We start from the raw sequence: 17361 nt of genomic DNA, 5'->3' as shown, positions 1-17361 counted from the left end.
TTTTAAAAGGGGAATAGAATCAATATTCCTAAATCTCATTTCTTAAAACTATCTTCTTTATAGAATAAAAGGTCCCGATATGGGAAGGGCTAACATTTCATTAAATAAGTAAGTATCAGCTTCATCAGTGGGAGAGGTGAAAAGCTCGGCCCCCTCCATTGGCTCTGCTGTAACAGGCCAGCCCCATTAGGCCTGCTCTCCCCTCAAGTGTCATCTGGAGGCCTTCATTTCCCCCCCCCCCAAGACTGCCTCAGGGGGAGAGACGGGAAGCAGGAGGCTCACTCCATCCCATTGGTGAAGAGCCCAGCTCCATCAGCCACCTGGGCCAACTGGGCATTAGAGGAGCAACTGTTTAGAGACTGGTGCCTGAGCTTTGGTTTTTATTTTCCTCTTCTCTCCCTGTCCCCTTTTCCTTGTGTGTTGTGGGGTTTAAGGTTGTAAGCCTGCAGGAAGCCTTGACATGACTGACTGCATGTAAGTCACTCGAGAAGCCTTTTTGGCTGAAGAGAGGGGTACAAGTGCTCTTAATTTTTTTTTAAGCCATATGGTTAGAACCATTAACTAAGTTAAACACACACGCCCCACACTTCTTATTACTGGCATGAACATTGTGGACATGGACCAGAAGGGAAATAATTTCTATCTGGCCGTGCCTTCTTGCATATGTTGGCATTCTATTCAAATTGCAGACAAGAAAATGCAAATCAAAGAACAACAATAACAACAAAGCCCCACCCCATTTCCAGCACCATGTGAAAATCCCCTTGCTTGCAAGTCCTGCTGATTTTTGTAAACTGAATTCATCTATGCCACATCTAATCATTTGCATTTACTGATAACCAAGGTAATGAATTTTCATAACCTCCCCCTGTGCACACTTCTAGCCTTGCCTAAACAGGTACAGTATAAGTTGTTGCTATAAAAATATTCACCTGGTATGTTTTGACATCTTGTGCTGACAACGAGTATTTTCATGGTTTATTAACTTTCTGTTGTCTGACCTCTGAATTTCCTGTGTGAATGTAAAGCAGTTGCCGGGGGGGGGGGCATTCCTTTTCCTGCAATTTCCCACAACCAGCAACAAGAAACAAATCATAATAAACTCTACCTGCCGCAAGAACAAAAATTCCCCCTGGTCTTTTTCAAGTATGTTTAAGTATTTTTAAAATTTAATTTCTGACAATGAATCCTTTTCTGACCACAGATCTTGAATCTTTTTTGGGCTGGGTGGGGAACTTGAGACAAACATTCTACATGCAGTTGGTAAAATGAGCAGGATTGATTGTGCCTCTGGAGGAATTAAAAGATCCTGCTTTTAGAGTGTAAAGGGTTTGTATGTTTTGAACCATGACCAATCCCTGTTATCTTACCCCCAGTGCAGATGCTCAGCTGACCTCACAAACCAAAGGTGATTTGCTAAGCCATAAAAATCTTTTCTTTCCAAGCCAACTGCTTGCTCTGGACATTTTTTTGCCTTTACCAGCTTAATCTGGTGTCTAACCATGAGCTGATCTGTCACCATGCCTCCGGCCACTGACCCTTGATTCACGTTTGCTTGATTTGGTACCCAACCTCTGGGACATCCATGACCATGCCTTCTGCCTTGGGACCCATGTGCCCAGCACCTGTCTATCTGCGTCAAACTCAGATTTTACAGATACCTGTTGCAAAGTTAAGCCGGGACTAACAGTGTTAATACCATCTCAGTGTCATAGGGACAAAGCATTCCATTTATCACCTCCTTTTGCCCGATGCCAGAACTCCTCAGATAACTGAGCACTTAGTAGAACTGTGTTTTAATTCTGAATTAATTAATTAACATCGAAATCTTCACTGTTTATGTGGCTCAGGACGTTAAGGCATCAGATCCTTTTATATAAGCAATGATTTGCCCCAGTTGCATAAACAAGTGAAGCAATGGAAGGGGGTGGGGGTTGCTTGGTTTATAGCAGGCATGTCCAACAGGTAGATCGTGATCTACTGGTAGATCGCGGGGTGTTCCTGGTAGATCCTGGGTGACCTCTGTCCCCTCAGCGATCTCCTTACAAAAAAAGCAGAAAAACAAAATAAAACAATTTTGGCTTACTTAAAAAAAAAGCTCAACAACTTTGGCTTCCTACAAAAAAGCTCCACATCTTTGGGTAGCTCACTGCCAGTTTTTTTATACTGTGAGTAGATTGCAGTCTATTGGGAGTTGGACGTCCCTGCTTTATAGCAACAACAAAAGGGGTGAAGAATTCCCCCCCCCACCTCCGCACAGGCTGATCTCACTTTGCGGGTAGTGTTTGCTTAACCAGAGCAATACCAGCAGCACTGACTCCAGGTTTGAAGGAGTCCTAAGCAAAGTGTCATGCAGTGCCCCCCCCCCTCTGCATCAGTGGACTTTGTCGAGCTTACTTGGTAGTGGAGAGCAACACTTTTCTGAGTAGTGCAAGATAGTTGCATCTAGTTCCCATTGCAACTTATGGAGCAATGCTACACTGGGGCACCATAGGGAATTAAAAATTGGAGCTAAACTTTAAATGAGCCAGAGCAGGCATCAGCAGATTTTTAGTGGAACCCTGGCAACTGCTAAAGGATGCCAAGTGCTCATTTTAGCCCATGATATCAAAAGTGCATTTGGTTGGCAGAGAGGAGCTGCAGGGCATCAGGCAGGGGAAGAGTTCTACACTCTTTACCCACCAGTCACCTCCCCCCCCTCAAAATTGGACCATGCCACCTTTCACTTTCTCTGTGATTGTGACAGGTCTTTTTTGAACCTGCCCAAGCTTTAAAGATCTGCCCCAGATTAGCCCCATCCTTGAACTGATTTGAGACTAGTTCCAGGTTGGACCAGGTGTTTCTGGCATCAGCCCAGGTCAGTTCTGGCCAATCAGGGGCCTCAGATCAGGTTGGAGTCGTGTATGCTCCTAACTGTAGTTTGGCTGTGATGGAGCAACCAAGTCAAGATGTCTTCTTGGAAGAGGAACAGGAAGCACCAGTTGCTCATAGAGTCATGGGAGCTGAAGCATCTTCTGCTCTACATAAAATTATCATTCTAGAGTCACTGTGGGACTTCTCAGAAAGCAGAAGGAGATCACACACACACAAACACACCATTCTGAAATGCAGAAACTTGGAAAAGCTGATTCAGGCTAATTGCTGACCATCACACATCTAACATCAACGCAAAATGCAGAACCAAGCTTTCAACACACCATGACACTTATATTCGCTCTTAAGAATAGCCCCCTCTGTATCTCACATACAGTATTTGTGTGATCTCATTGATTTAAATAATTTGAGGGCTTTACACAGGGAGATCATGGATTGTTTTTAAAGATGTTGCACAACATAGGGCCCAGGACCGACTGACCGAAAGAAATAAATAAAAAAGTAAATAAACAAGTGATATTTCCAAAGCTCCCCTGCATACAAAAATAACAAATTAGGGGGGGAAATCTCCAGGTGCTTCAAATGAATTTTTCCAGGCCCAGAATGTTTTGCAACAAGTCTTCTTTGCAGGTATATTTTAAGCAGCGATTCTCACCAAATGAATGGGACGCTGTCAATTTTACTGCAAGCACCTGAAGTTAGTTTCTCTCTCTCTCTCTCTCTCTCTCTCTCTCTCTCTCTCTCTCTCTCTCTCTCTCTTGCACACCCCCACCCCATGCCTTTTGTGTATTTGCCAGTTTTATGGTTGCTTTCCTTCCCTGCATGCAGCTGTTGCATTTGCATTGACAACTGGAAAACAAGCATGTGATCCTCAGGGAGCCAGATTGTTCCCTAGGAGCCTCCAGTTGCTGAACCCTATCCTAGTGCTTTACACTATGCATTTCAGACTTATTAGGGATCAATAAAGAACGGCCAGCAAAAAAAAAAAAAAGCCTGCAAAGCATGCACATTAGCAAAAGCATGCACATTAGCCATCTTGCCCTAGGGCTGTTTTGGGCAGTGCTGTTCCTCTGCTGTTTCATTCAGTGCTTTGCTGAAATCTGTCCTCCGGTTTCTTGAAGGTTTTATTCCCCTGCAAAAGCAACTTCATTTTTTCTGCATCTCAGGACACTTTAGAATTCTGCTCAGTGTGTGGCTTTCAGCTCACCTTGTTTCATGGGCTGGGCAAGGGCAGACTATATATTTTTCCTTCCAGTAAACATTTATCCAACACCCCAAAGCCTCCTAAGCTGCCTGAACTCCCTGATCTGAAAAAGTCCCATGGGAAGAGTCGCCTCATTAGGTTTTCCCCTGGGCTTTGATCAAAGCATAAGTACCCAGGAAGCCTGCAATGTGCAGACCACTGGTGAGATGATTTGTAGAATGGAAAGAAGGACACTCACAATTACCCCCACCCCCCTCAAATGTAAGTTAGGTACATGAAAACCCTTGCATATAACCTGAGAAATATCACTGAAATTTTATCTCCTTTTATAATTCTTGAGTGCAATTTGTTTTTGCATTAATAGGTAGATGAATGTTTACATATCCTGTCCCCCAAAGCAACAGGAAAAATTTCAGCACAGGATTTAGTTTCAGGATCTAACATCATAATGTTGTTGCGGAAAAGCAAATTAGAGGGGAAAAAAATCAGGTCCTTACTGCCAATTCATGTACCCGATTCAGTTTTAAGAATAGCTGCATTATAACATTACAGCACAGTGTTGCCTCAGCTGTGAAACTATGAATGGGTTCGTTCCATTTTTGTTTCTTAGCTGATTTAATTCCTAAGACAACTGCTTTGCCATATTGTAAAAACATGTGTTTGGCTTACATCTTTTAAACAGATAATTAATCGTAGTTTATATATTAGTACCAACAAATCAGTTTTTAAAATAAATAAAAAATAAAAAACTACCTAGCTATGTGAGTCTTGGAAAGACATAGATTCTGTTTTGCCATGGCATTTTTCTCTGCTTTCCCCCTCCCATCTGACGATCCAAACCATCATGCAGTGGTAAATTCTGAAGTGCAGACACGCTTTGTTGCAAGTCTCATACACATGCCCCCTATAGCCATGCTCCTGCGTAGCAAAGAAAAATCATTCCTTGCAGACATAGCCCAAATTGAGCCCATTCCATACCATTGTCATCATCCATTCATTACAGTCAACAGATCAGAAATCAGTACACAGATTTCCTAATATATAGGACAATTACCAAAAAGAAGTTTGACACAGTGACAACATCTCAGTTATATACGGTAATAAACAACAAATAACCTCAGGGAAGCCTCTTGGTGTTAGGGTGGGGCACTTGATGCAGCTGGATTCTGAATCCTAAATTGAACTGGGCCCATTTGGATCAACCTGGGATTTGGCAGCACATCACTTCAGGTCAGAATAGGTCCACCCAGAGGGATCCATGCTATCAAAAGGTGGTGAGGTCTGTTGGTGAGAAGGTGCTTACCTGAGGATTTTTGCACCTGGGCAGGCTCAAATAGTTATGCACATTGCTTAGAGATATTTATTATATTGATTCCTTTAGGTGGGTGAACCTGTTAACAGCTTAAAGATGGGTGGGGTGCTGCAAGGTTTTGTCCTGGGCCCATTGTCATTCAATTTTTTAATAAACAACTTGGATGAAAGAATTGAGGAGATGCTGATTCAATTTGCAGATGACACCAAACCTGGAAGGATAGTCAATGCCACAGGAGACAAGATCAAGATTAAAGGTGACCTTAACACATTGGAGAACTGGGACCAAACTAACAAAATGAATTTCAATAGGAAAACAGGTTAGGTTCTACACTTAGGCAGGAAGAACCAGTTGCACAAATATAAGATGGGGGTCATCTGGTTTACCAGTAGTATAAATATGAAAAGGATCCACAAGCTTAACCTGAGTCAACAGTGTGATGCAGCAGCAAAAAAGGCTAATGCTATTCTAAGTTGCATCAACAGAAGTATAGTGTCCCAATCAAGTGAAGTAATAGTACCACTCTATTCTGCCTTGGTCAGACCACACCTGGAACACTTTGCCTAGTTCTGGATGCTGCAATTTAAGAAGGATGTTGACAAGTTGGAAGGTGAGCAGAGGAAGGCACCCAAGTTTAGGGCTGCCATACATCCAGAATTTCCTAAACGTAGCTGGGATTCAGCTGTCGGAAACAGTGCCTGGGCAGATAAAAAAAAAAACCTCAACAACTTTTGTGACAGGATTTTCACTTTTTGAAATATGGCAACCGTACCCAAGTTGATTACAGCTCTGGAAACCAAGCCTTATGAGGAACAGTTGAGGTAGCAAGTCTCTATCTTTTCCGTAGCTATATTGTTAAGCCACCAAGAAACACAAACCAGGGACTCTGCCAACAGAGTCTGGCAGCTGACTTGGGCTCAGTTTCTTGTACACCATTGCCAAGACTTGGGATTATGTGATGCACCCTACCCACTGTGGGCACCCTACTCACTGCAGCTCACAGCCTAAAGGAATTACTAGCCTAATTTTTACTGGATCGCAGTGCCACCCTGATAGTGGCCAGATAGGGTACTGCAGCTTCTCAGCTTGGCCAAGACAGGAACCCTTCAAGACAGGTACCTTCAACCTTTTCAGACCCAGGGCCCACTTTTAACCCAAGCATTTATTTGAGGTCTTATTTCTTATTCTTTTTCCATATATTTACATAGTGTTAGTGTTCCTGTTGTGACCCACCTTCTATCAGGCCACAACCCACGAATGTGTCTCAGCGCACCAGACAAATGCCCTAAGGAATGCCCTACCTGACCTACATATAACTGATGTCCTAGGATTGGTTCCTCAATGTGAACAGGTTGCCTTCCTGATCTGAAATCTGACTACTAACTTGACCGTGACTGTGGTAGAATCTAGATATATACAAAAAACGCTGTGAAAAAACTTTTAAAAAGAAAAAAGAAAAAGAAAGAATCACGTTTTGCCTCTGGCCCTGCCTACCACTGATAGGTTGCTCTCAGAAGCTTGTCTAGAAGGGAATGTGACCCACAGGCTGAAAAAGTTTCCCACCCCAGTGTAAGAAATCAAGTCTAGGATATGATGCTGCATGCACTTTCTTGCCTCACTGGTGTCCAAACTATTTTCAAAGAGGACCAGATTTGATGAAGTGAAGGGCCGTGGGGGCCAACCAAAGTTGTTGACCTATTTTTAGGGTTGAAGTTGTTGAGCTCAGTGGCATGTGTGGCGCCCTAGGTAGTGACACCTGCCCCGGGTGTCATGATGCCTTCCTTCGCCCCTGGTTGAGCTGTTTTAAAGGATTTTACCAAAGTTGTTGAGCTGTTAAGGTTTTTTTGGGGGGGTTACCCCAGGAGATAAACTGCTACAGGGGTCAGATTAAACAGAACAGCGGGCTGAATTAGGCCCTTGAAACGGACTTTGGACATGCCTGGCCTCAAGGGATGGAAGACCTGGAGATCCACTTTGGCTATGTTTTTCTCCTACCTAGCAAAGACTGGAACAAAGACTGCCCAAGTCTGAATGTGGGAGGGGAAAGAGTTCATTCCTATCAGTGGTGCAGCTAGGAAATCTAATTGCCTTATCCTTTAGATGGCCATGTGTAATTGCTTTAGTTGTGAAGCACACAATTCATATTTCTCTCATTTCCTGCCCACTTTCCTGGTTGTATCATGCTTTACAGTTGTTTTTACACCCCTGATACATTAGAGCAGAAAGAGCAGCTCATCAGCACTGTTTTTTTCTCTGAGCATGTGCAGTTTCATATTATAAACTTACTTAACACATAGCACTATCATGACTATAGAAATAAATTGGGATTTGCTTCTGCTGCCCTGTTGGTAAATGCATTGGTGCTCAAAAAAGCAATAGTTGTTGTAGAAAAAGGTAAGATGTTTTAAAAGGATACTACTACTAATAATAATAATAATAATAATGCATATATGGCCATACATGCAGGCTGCCTACCCCGATTATTTATTTTTATTTTATTTATTGCATTTATATTCCACCTTTTCTCACAAGTTGTTCAAAGTGGCATACAGGGTTCTCTCCCACCTCATGCCATCCCCACAACAACCCTGTGAGGTAGGTTAGCCTGAGAGGCAGTGATTGGCATAAGGTCACCCAGTGAGCTGAGTAGCTGAGTGGAGATTTGAATCTGGGTCCCCCAGGTCCTAGTCTGACACCCTGACCACTAAACCACACTAAATCTATAAAGTGTACATTCTAAGGTATGTGTGCTCCAAAATAAGAAGAAAGGATTCTGTGGCAGGTAGTGATAGCCGCAGTGGGCCTCAGCATGTCTACGCTGGCTCAGGTGCTGAGGCCAAGCCCATTTGCTCCTGACCCTATCATCTACAGTACTGCCCTCTGGGTGGTTGTTTGTGGGGGGGGGGACACCGGCCTGTGGTGCCCTGGAGATCGGACTTGATCTACCACCAATTACTATCAGCATCCAGGAATTCAAACCTGGACCAGAATCTGTTTGCATCATGTGGAGTGTGCGATTTCCAACGACTAGCTTTTTGAAGAAGATGCAGCAACATCCCAACTGCAAATGAAAAGGACACTGGCTCCTGAATATTTGAGCATGATTTTTATTTCGGCTTCTCTGAAACTGAGGGACACTTTGCAGATCATATCACCACAAGTGCCTTCTCCCTGAATATGGTGCACACACACCCTCCCCTGGCTCCCTTTCTCTGTAGCCAAAAATGATTTACATGTTTGTTTACTCCGAGCTACATTCATCTGAGTCATTCAACACCCTCTCCCGCTAGCACATTACAATGAATTCTGAAGTAGCGTATCTGCGAGGGAATATTGTGGCACTTGGAATATTTTAGACTGAATCTCAATTTCTTGGCTGTGTCTCCCTGCTGGTTTTTAGGCTGGCTCTCTATTTGATATCTTCAATGATATTTTGGATAGCTGACAGTTCAACATTCTGCTTGTCAATCAGAATTCATTGATACCTTATCAATTAATCCTGATTGAAAAACAGCGTGTTGAACTGCTGCTACCTTCATGTAGGGTTGGGGATTAGGGATGGGGAGAAATTCAACTCAGTTTGCATTCAAACGTGAGCCCACCTAAGTCTCACTTTCCGAAGCAATACACAAACATAAACACTGCCAACGTCTGAAATGTGCACTTCTCCAAATTTTGCAATGTACTTCTCCAGCCACGTAATAATGCCAATGCTAAAGTAAAGAGTGCGTATGGAATGCATGCAGTAGAAAGAATAATGCATTATACCATGTGGAGTTGTTTTGCTCATTTTTAAAGGCAAAATGTGCATATTAAGAGACATTTATACTAAAATGAATTTTCACTTGGACATTTTTTAATATATAAAAATGATTCTCAAACAGATATATGGGAAACCGAACTGAAGATTGGCAAAACGAGAAACCAATACAGATTTGCTCCATAGCTGCCAAGTTTTCGCTTTTCTCGCGAGGAAGCCTATTCAGCATAAGGGAAAATCCCTGTAAAAAAGGGATAACTTTGGCAGCTATGATTTGCTCATCCCTGTCTCAAGCTGAACCACAAGGCTAGAGACAGTAGCCCTATAGGACCAGCTCATCAGAGTGTGGTATTGGGGCTTTAATTTTCAAGATGGAGTTGGGGCTCATCAAAGGAACTGCCTTGTGAATAGTGCTGAAAGGGCTGTAGCAAGAGAGGGATTGAAGAATATAAAAACTGTGAGGGTATGTGTGACTTGAAGGAGGACTGGCAATATTTACCTCTGCAAGTGAATAGGGTTGCCACACTCAATAGAGGACAGGACTTCTGTGCCTTTAATTGCCCTGCTCTCTTTTGAGCCTGGAAACCTTCAAGAGAAACCAGCAATTTCCAATTGCTTGGAAATTAAACAAAGGGTCTGCTGGTTTCTCTTTAAGGTTTCCAGACTCAAAAGAGAGCAGGGCAATTAAAGGCACAGAGTCCTGTCCTCTATTGAGTCTGGCAACCCTACAAGTGAAAGAAGGGGAAGTGTTTAGGAGAGCAGACCCAAGTGAGAGCCTGGGAGGGACTTCACAAGTGAGATGTGTGGTTAGCTGTTGTATTCTATCATTTTACTTGTGTGCCAGGCATAGTTTTCTCTCCCATTCAGTTTTAATCTGTTGGATTAGATTGGTTTGTTTATATTGTTTTATATAACATTGTGTGGATTTAGGATTGTATCCAATGTTAGCCCCACTCCAGAGCAGACCCCTTGAAATTAATGAAACCAAGTTAGTTATATTCATTAACTTCCAATGGGTCTACTCTGGAGTAAAGCTAACATTGTTTGCATTTGTTGATATTGTGATTATTTTTAATTGTTCTTGATATGTTTTTAATTTTTCTATTTACTTTTGTTCATTTGTTTTGTTGTGAGCCATTTGGGGCACTTTTTTGTGGGGGCCTGGCAGATAAATAAACAGGTGGTGTTCATCATGGTCAGGTTCACAATGGATCTCCACATGCTTGCTGGTTGCAAGGACATTCTTCTGAAGAATGCTAGATTAGGTCTCCCACTCCAGCCTATCCAGAAATGTACTAATTAATGCTTTTAAGGAAGAGGATATACTCAAGAACACAGAATAGCTATGTTTAACTGTTCCAAGAGCTCAAATATGCACTCTAGTTTTGCTTAAGCACATGGAATTCTATTTTTAAAAATTGATAGACTGGCCGATTTATCCATACCTTAAAGTATAAGAAAAAGAGCACATAACAAAAATTCTTGCAAAATCATATTCAGCCTTACTCTGAGAAATATTAGGTTGGGGGGGAAAGTCCTCTTTCTCATTTCATTTCCATTTTAGTTCTTTTTCAGGATATGTGAAACAAGCCATTCATGAAGGATAAATGTGCGCACATTGTTATTTTTAGTAAATGTTGCTTCGGAAGAACTGGTATCTCCTGAAGGATCAAATGCAATATTTTAAATTATGCTGCAAGGAAAATGGAGATACGGAATTGGTGGCAAATTTATTGACAGCTTCTAAAAGAGAACTAGCAAAGCCTTGGGGATCTTCAAATGCTATGTTGGTAGAGGAACAGTTTTTAAAAGTCATGGAAAAATCACTAAATCATGACAACTGACTCTGATAGAATTGAGGAATTCATTTTTTAAAAAACTCAAGAAATAGTGACTAAATATGTTAATTACTTGGATAAAGGTGAAACTTTGCTTGTATGGAAGGTTTGTAATCTTTGTCTTCTCTTACATAGTTTAATACGTTTGGGGAAGAGCCCCCATTTGGAAATTTATTTTAAAACCAACAAAGTGGAAAGCAGTGGTGTTGGTTACTGTTGTTGTTATTGTAATTAATTCAATTTATATCCCACCCTTCCTCCCCAAGGCCAAAAAATGGAAGCATTCCCAATGCCCTCAATATTAAGCCTATTACGATTTTTAATGTGTGTGGCAAATATATATTTAAAGTGACGACCCACAATTTTGGATTACTCTTAGTAGCTATCCAAGAAGTCTCCTCAAATTTTCCCAAGAGGGTGAAGAGTAGGGTCTCCTCCCTGATCTCATGCTAAAACCTCTCCATATCACTTCGAAAGCGTAGAACACCTGGAAGCAGTTGGATTACTTCCAAAGCTTAAACAACAGGGATGAACCCCTTACCCTCTTTGCCAGCTTGGAGGGTTTCGTGGTGCATCCGAAACTAATCACAAATGCAGGAGCAAAAATACCCCTCCCAGCTCCAAGCTGATGGGAGGAGGATCATCTGCTTCAAGTAGAGGGCAAAGGGAAGCTCAACTTGGAAAACAAATTTATAACCCCCTGAGATAGAAACAAAGTGATTGTTTAGGGAAAACACCAAGATTCTGCAGTCCAGATTTTCTAGATCTTCTGCACATCAAATCAAAAGCAGTAGCAGGGTGCATTATAACAATTATGTGTCTTACTTTTTCACAGCTCAAAACCAAGCCAACACCTGGGCTCTTTCATTATAGGGAATGTGTGTGCAACCCAATATCTTAAATTATGTGAGCTACATTTCCCTGATAACTTGCTCATCCATTTATTGTTGGCATAGTGAGAAGAACAACAATAACTAAGAATAATTGCAAATCAAAATATGAGAAGAGAGGGGACATGAAGAGCCCATGTTTGTGTCAACAGAACCATGTACTTGCTCTCATATATAGATGCAGTTAATGCTCATTAGGTGAGCTGAAAGGAAAATAATGATGTTTCCTTTACCTCCCAGTTAAGCACTTCAAATTAAAAGAACAGGATGTGAATATTCAGAGAGAGAACAAATGAGCACGTGTCTCTTTTCTTCCCTGTGCTTTTTTATTCAGTATAATAAAGCTAGATTTCCAAGCCCTTTTTGATCCGCATATATAGAAAAATGGTACAAGTTTTGGATTCTTTTATTTCAGGCTTTAGGGAAAGAAATCAACAGCACAGTGGCTTCTGCTGCAGGTTGATATCAGCAGTAAGCATGTTTTGCATTTATACAGCACTTCTCTTAAAACCTTCTTCCAAGAAAATGAGTTTGGAATCCATGCTATTCATCCTAGTTTAGTCAACTGCACAGGAATACACAATGTCCCTGAATTTCAGCCACTTTACAAAAAAAAAAATATTATAAGAAAACCAGCTGAACCTTAACCATAGCGTATCTGTTTTTTACCCCAGATAATGTCAGCCCATTTTAGGTGTTTTTTGTTTAAAGCCCCATGTAGTTTTTCCAGCAAAATCTGGTCCAAAGGAGGATATAAATGCTATTCATCTGACATGACACACATGTCTTTGGTGGGAACATTTGAATTGGCTTGGGGTAGAGAACCCCCTTCCTAAACTACATGTGTCAGTTTCATGCTAAAGGTAAAGGTAAAGGGGCCCCTGAACATCAGGTCCAGTCGTGTCCAACTCTGGGGTTGCGGTGCTCATCTCACTCTATAGGCCGAGGGAGCTGGCGTTTGTCCGCAGACAGCTTCCGGGTCATGTGGCCAGCATGACAAAGCTGCTTCTGGCGAACCAGAGCAGCGCACAGAAACGCCGTTTACCTTCCCACCCTATTTATCTACTTGCACTTTGATGTGCTTTCAAACTGCTAGGTGGGCAGGAGCTGGGACCGAGCAACGGGAGCTCACCCCACAGGGATTCGAACCACCCACAGCGCCACCTGGGTCCACTCCATATCAATTTCATACTACACTGGAAATCACTTGGGCTAGAAAAATATCCCACAAAACTGGCTATGTCCAATTCTTAGTTTTATTGAAAGAGGATTAAGAAAGCCAGCATCAAAGTACGGCAACAATTTTTTTTTTGCAGGGGGAGAAATAGCAAAGCATCAGAAAAAAACAAAAGATTTGCCAAAGGTCACTTGGGAAATCTTGATCTTTGCTGGAAAGAGTAAACAGATATTGTGGCTTGACAGATCTACAGAAAAGGACCCCTAGACCTTCTCCCTAAACTTCCTACTCCATTACCACTACTTGGACACTGCACTAAACATGCCTGATTTAAATTTCACCTGATGCAATGTTTAGCCTACTTTGGCTCCTGCTGCTCCAGGAAGGTTCTCAGACAAAACTAGATTTGATGGCAACAGTAGAAATAGGCAGAACAGCAAATAAAGTTCAGACCAATGTCCCCTTTGATTCAGCCTGGGACACAAAAGGAAGTCCATGTAGTTTCTAGGTGGCCCAAGAGAGCACCAATTATGATAAGAGCACTGGTAGCAGGAGCCTACGTGTTTGAATCATCTGTGTCAATAACACTAGCAAGGAGTTCAAATGCTTGGAAACTGTTGAAGCATCAGAGGGCAGCAGTTAAATCCCATGTATCATGAAATCAAATAGAGGTGAACAGTCATTGCAATCTTAAAGAAGTAGTGTGTGCATTTTAAAATATCAGGGGAGCTCACAAATAGACGAACAGCTGGCAGCTGAGGGTAGAGAAGAAGAGAACTGCATCTGATGTGCAACCTTTAGAGCACAGAATACCTCCCAAATACATCATGTCTACATTTTGGGTTCCAATGGTTTGTTTGTGTGACAAAACACTAAAAATGCAGACACACACCCCTTCATTCTTCACTTGTATAAATATAGGTGTGCATTTATACTGGCATTTAACCTGTGCCAGGGATAAAATCCACACCACATTAAACAAAAATTGAGCACACAGTTAAGCCTACTGTAAATTAAAGACTGTCACTTAGATTTAAGACCTCGCCATTCCCTGCCCCTTCTCTGGTAATAAAATTCAAAGGAGTTGGCACCTTTGCAAGTTTGCGCAGCCTCCTGAGCTGTCCTGAATGGAGGCCAGTTTGGCAATGCGTGGCCACTTTGGTTTTTCTAACTGCTGCATAGCGAGTGCCCTGGTGAAGAAGTCAAATCCACTTTCCTGCCGAATCCCCTGCTTCAACATATTTTCTGATTACATGCATAGCAAAGGGAGAGGGAAAGAGACCTGCAGCATCCCCTCCATTCTGCTTTCTTTGCTGTGACAGGTGTTGGATTTACAGTTCTCTGAGGGCTAAACAGTGTCTGAGAGGGAGACTTGAGGCACTCAGTATCCTGGGAGAAGGGGCGGGGGAAGCCCAGAAAGCAATCATACCAGGTCTTTAAAAAGGGAAAGGGAGAGGGAGGCTGGTTTTGAAGCCCGGGTCCTTGCAAGGCTATGAGCAAATCATAAAACCAAGCCAATATCTTCCCTTTTACCCTAGATGGCCTTTCAGGGATCTTCAGCAGCAAAGAGGGCTTCTTCTCAAGGGCCTTTGCAAGCACTAAAAAAGCAAATCGAGGGCTGCTGCTGGACCAGTTGGCAAGGCTCTGCACCCAGTCTTCTGCCTGTGAGGGGTGCATCCTTATGGCACCTGTTCCTCCAAACACATGTTCTATCTCATCAACACATTACATTTTTAGGATGCACACTTACAAAATAAATGATGTAAGTGTGCACCAAAACAAAATCACATGTGAAGCAGCACACATCTTTTCTCTTTCATCGGGTTGATTCTCTCCCCTCCTCTCTTTTGGAGACCACAACAGCAGCCTTTATTTCAAGGTGCATCCCCACAAAGCAAAGTGTTGTCCAGGTCAAACATAGCTGCTCCATAAAGGCAGGTGTTGTCTGCAATCCCATCCCCACTTACCTGGGAGTAATTCAAATGGACTCACTTCTGAGAAGACATGCATAGGATCGGGCTGTTAAAGGAGTTGTAAATCCTCTGCACACTTGCTTGGGAGTCAGCCCGGTTGAATTAAGATGGATTTGCTTTGGAGTAAGAAAACAAAACAGAAACATGCTTCCTACAAGGTCTGTCTACCTTGGGAATGGTAGTGTCACCCACCCCTTCCCTCCTGCCTTTTTTTGTTGTTGTTGTGCACCATATTCAGAGGTGCGATTTTGAGGGGGGGGGAGCAGAGAGAAATGTGATATCAGGTTGCTGCGGAGGGCGGACTTTTCACCAGGTTCCACAGCTTATTCTTGGGGTACAACTGCAATCCATCTGCACCTGTCTGCACCATTGCTCTTTAAAGAGCATTGGACTGTGGCTGACTTTGCTCCCAGACCTTACAAGATTCTGGAGCTCCACGAGGAAAGACACATAATCTGAGAGAGACGATGGGGGGCTTCTCCCTCCCTCCCTATATTGTACCCCTAACTAACCCTGAACCATCCCTACACGGCCCCCACCATGACCCCAACATTTAGTTCTCCTTTCCAGCCCATGGAACACGCACAGATCAGATTCATGCCAGACAAAGCATTAGCAGATCCCCGTCAAGGGTTCAAAGCCCACCGCTTCCCTCCACACACGACCCCTCTCCTCCTCCTCCTCCGCACCCCTCGAGCTCCAGCAGACTCACCTAAGCGAGAAACAATTGGAGCTCTACATGATCCGGACTGTGATCCTCAGGCTCCCTCGTGGATGAGGCACGCTCCTCTTTGGCAGGGATGCAACAACAGGAATAATAATCCAGCCCCCGTGGCCGTTGGCGTGGGTAGGGGAGACGGAGGAGCGCGGGGTGGGGGAAGAGGAGTCCCGCGGTTCCTTCTTCCACCGGACTCTTTTACTTGGCCCCACCAAACTTGCCCATCGGGCAACCAACCTTTAGACGTCAAGGCATCTTCATTTTTCCAAGCCAGGTCCCAAGCCAAGCGGGCACAAGGTGTGGGGGGGGGGGAGAGAATGAATTGGGGGGGGGGGGGCGCCAGGCAGACGCAGTCTTCGCTTCTTTGCGCTCTGGATTGGCTACAATCCCAAACCTCCTCCACAGCCACCGCCACCTTCGCTGTTGCTCCTGAATTCCGGGTTTGATGGGAGCAGAGAGCAGCAAAGGGTTGCTGATGAGACTCCCGTTCCCTCCCGCACGAAGACGAGCGATCCGTGTCACCACCTTAGCAGAGGTGGGGGAGAGAGGCGCGAAACTGACTAGCAGTCTTGCCCGCAGCGGCAGCAGCAGACGCTGCTCACTGGCTCCTCTTCCCCACCAGAGACGACCCCCGCCCCCACCCCCACCCGCCACTCCAGTCGTTTCTCCGCCTGGACTGGGATTCAGCCCTCTCGGTCGTTTGCTCGCTTCTCACGGGGTTCTGGAAAACGCCATCGACAGAGGGGGTGGGGGTGCGCTCGGGCAGGAGGGGAGGAAGAGACTGTTTGCAAGCTCCAGCCCAAATCCACAACCTCGCTTAGCTAAGAGTCCTTTTAAAGTGCACTCCCCACACACCCCAGAAAGCCACCACAGCCCAAAACATTTAAAAAGAAAAGGAAGATCATGTTAGGTTCCTGATGTGGATAGCAGGGGTTATTCAGGTGGGGGTGGTTATTTGGTTTTGGCGTGCGTTTGTGTAAGGGAAACCATATATTAGGGGTGGGGAACCTGTGGCCATCCAGATGTTGTTGGCATTCATTACTCAGTAGCTCCAGCTAGCATGGCCAATGGTCATGGAGTCCAACAACATCTGGAGGGTACCACATCCCCCATCCCTCCATTCTTTAAGAAGTCAGAGGTGACCAGAAGCAAGAGTATCAAAATGCAATTTTTAAAAAATCAACACACAGAGAGAAGGGAAAACAGGCAGCAGAGGGAAAACCAGCAGATCAGAACAATTCAAAGCCAGCTGCACAAATGAAAATATAAGTCAATTCCTAAGAAGTCAGGAAGGTGCACCTGAATGCCCAAAGCCTCAAGGTGGTGATGATATCTCACCTTTCCTCTAAGGATTTCAACGCAATATTATCTGGTGTCCCTTGGCCCCATTTTATTCTTATAACAACCTTGTAAGGTAATTTAAATTGAGAAGTGGTGACCAAAGTCAATCAGTGTGTCTCATGGCTGAGTGAGAATTTGAACCCTGGACTCCCAGGTGCTAGTTTGGCACTCTAACCAAAACACCACTCTTGGTCTTAACAAAGCAGGTCTATGATAGAAGTAGCAATCAGAAAAATCAGCATGTTATGTTTAGAGGCCTATGCCCTCTCCTAAA

General features: G+C 43.6%; 1 protein-coding gene across 1 annotated transcript in view; it reads right to left on the bottom strand.

Annotated features, from left to right (window-relative positions):
• Positions 1-16024, bottom strand: part of TRPC5 (transient receptor potential cation channel subfamily C member 5) — a 167827-nt gene extending 151803 nt beyond the window's left edge. Inside the window, exon 1 of the mRNA XM_035112475.2 lies at positions 15741-16024. The gene's annotated coding sequence lies outside the window, so the exon portion shown is untranslated. The remainder of the gene's footprint in view (positions 1-15740) is intronic.
• Between the last annotated feature and the right edge of the window lie 1337 nt (positions 16025-17361).

Source organism: Zootoca vivipara, chromosome Z (genome assembly GCF_963506605.1).
Source record: "Zootoca vivipara chromosome Z, rZooViv1.1, whole genome shotgun sequence".
In the NCBI taxonomy this organism is placed as follows: domain Eukaryota; kingdom Metazoa; phylum Chordata; class Lepidosauria; order Squamata; family Lacertidae; genus Zootoca; species Zootoca vivipara.
This window is presented reverse-complemented; position numbering and strand designations above follow the sequence as displayed.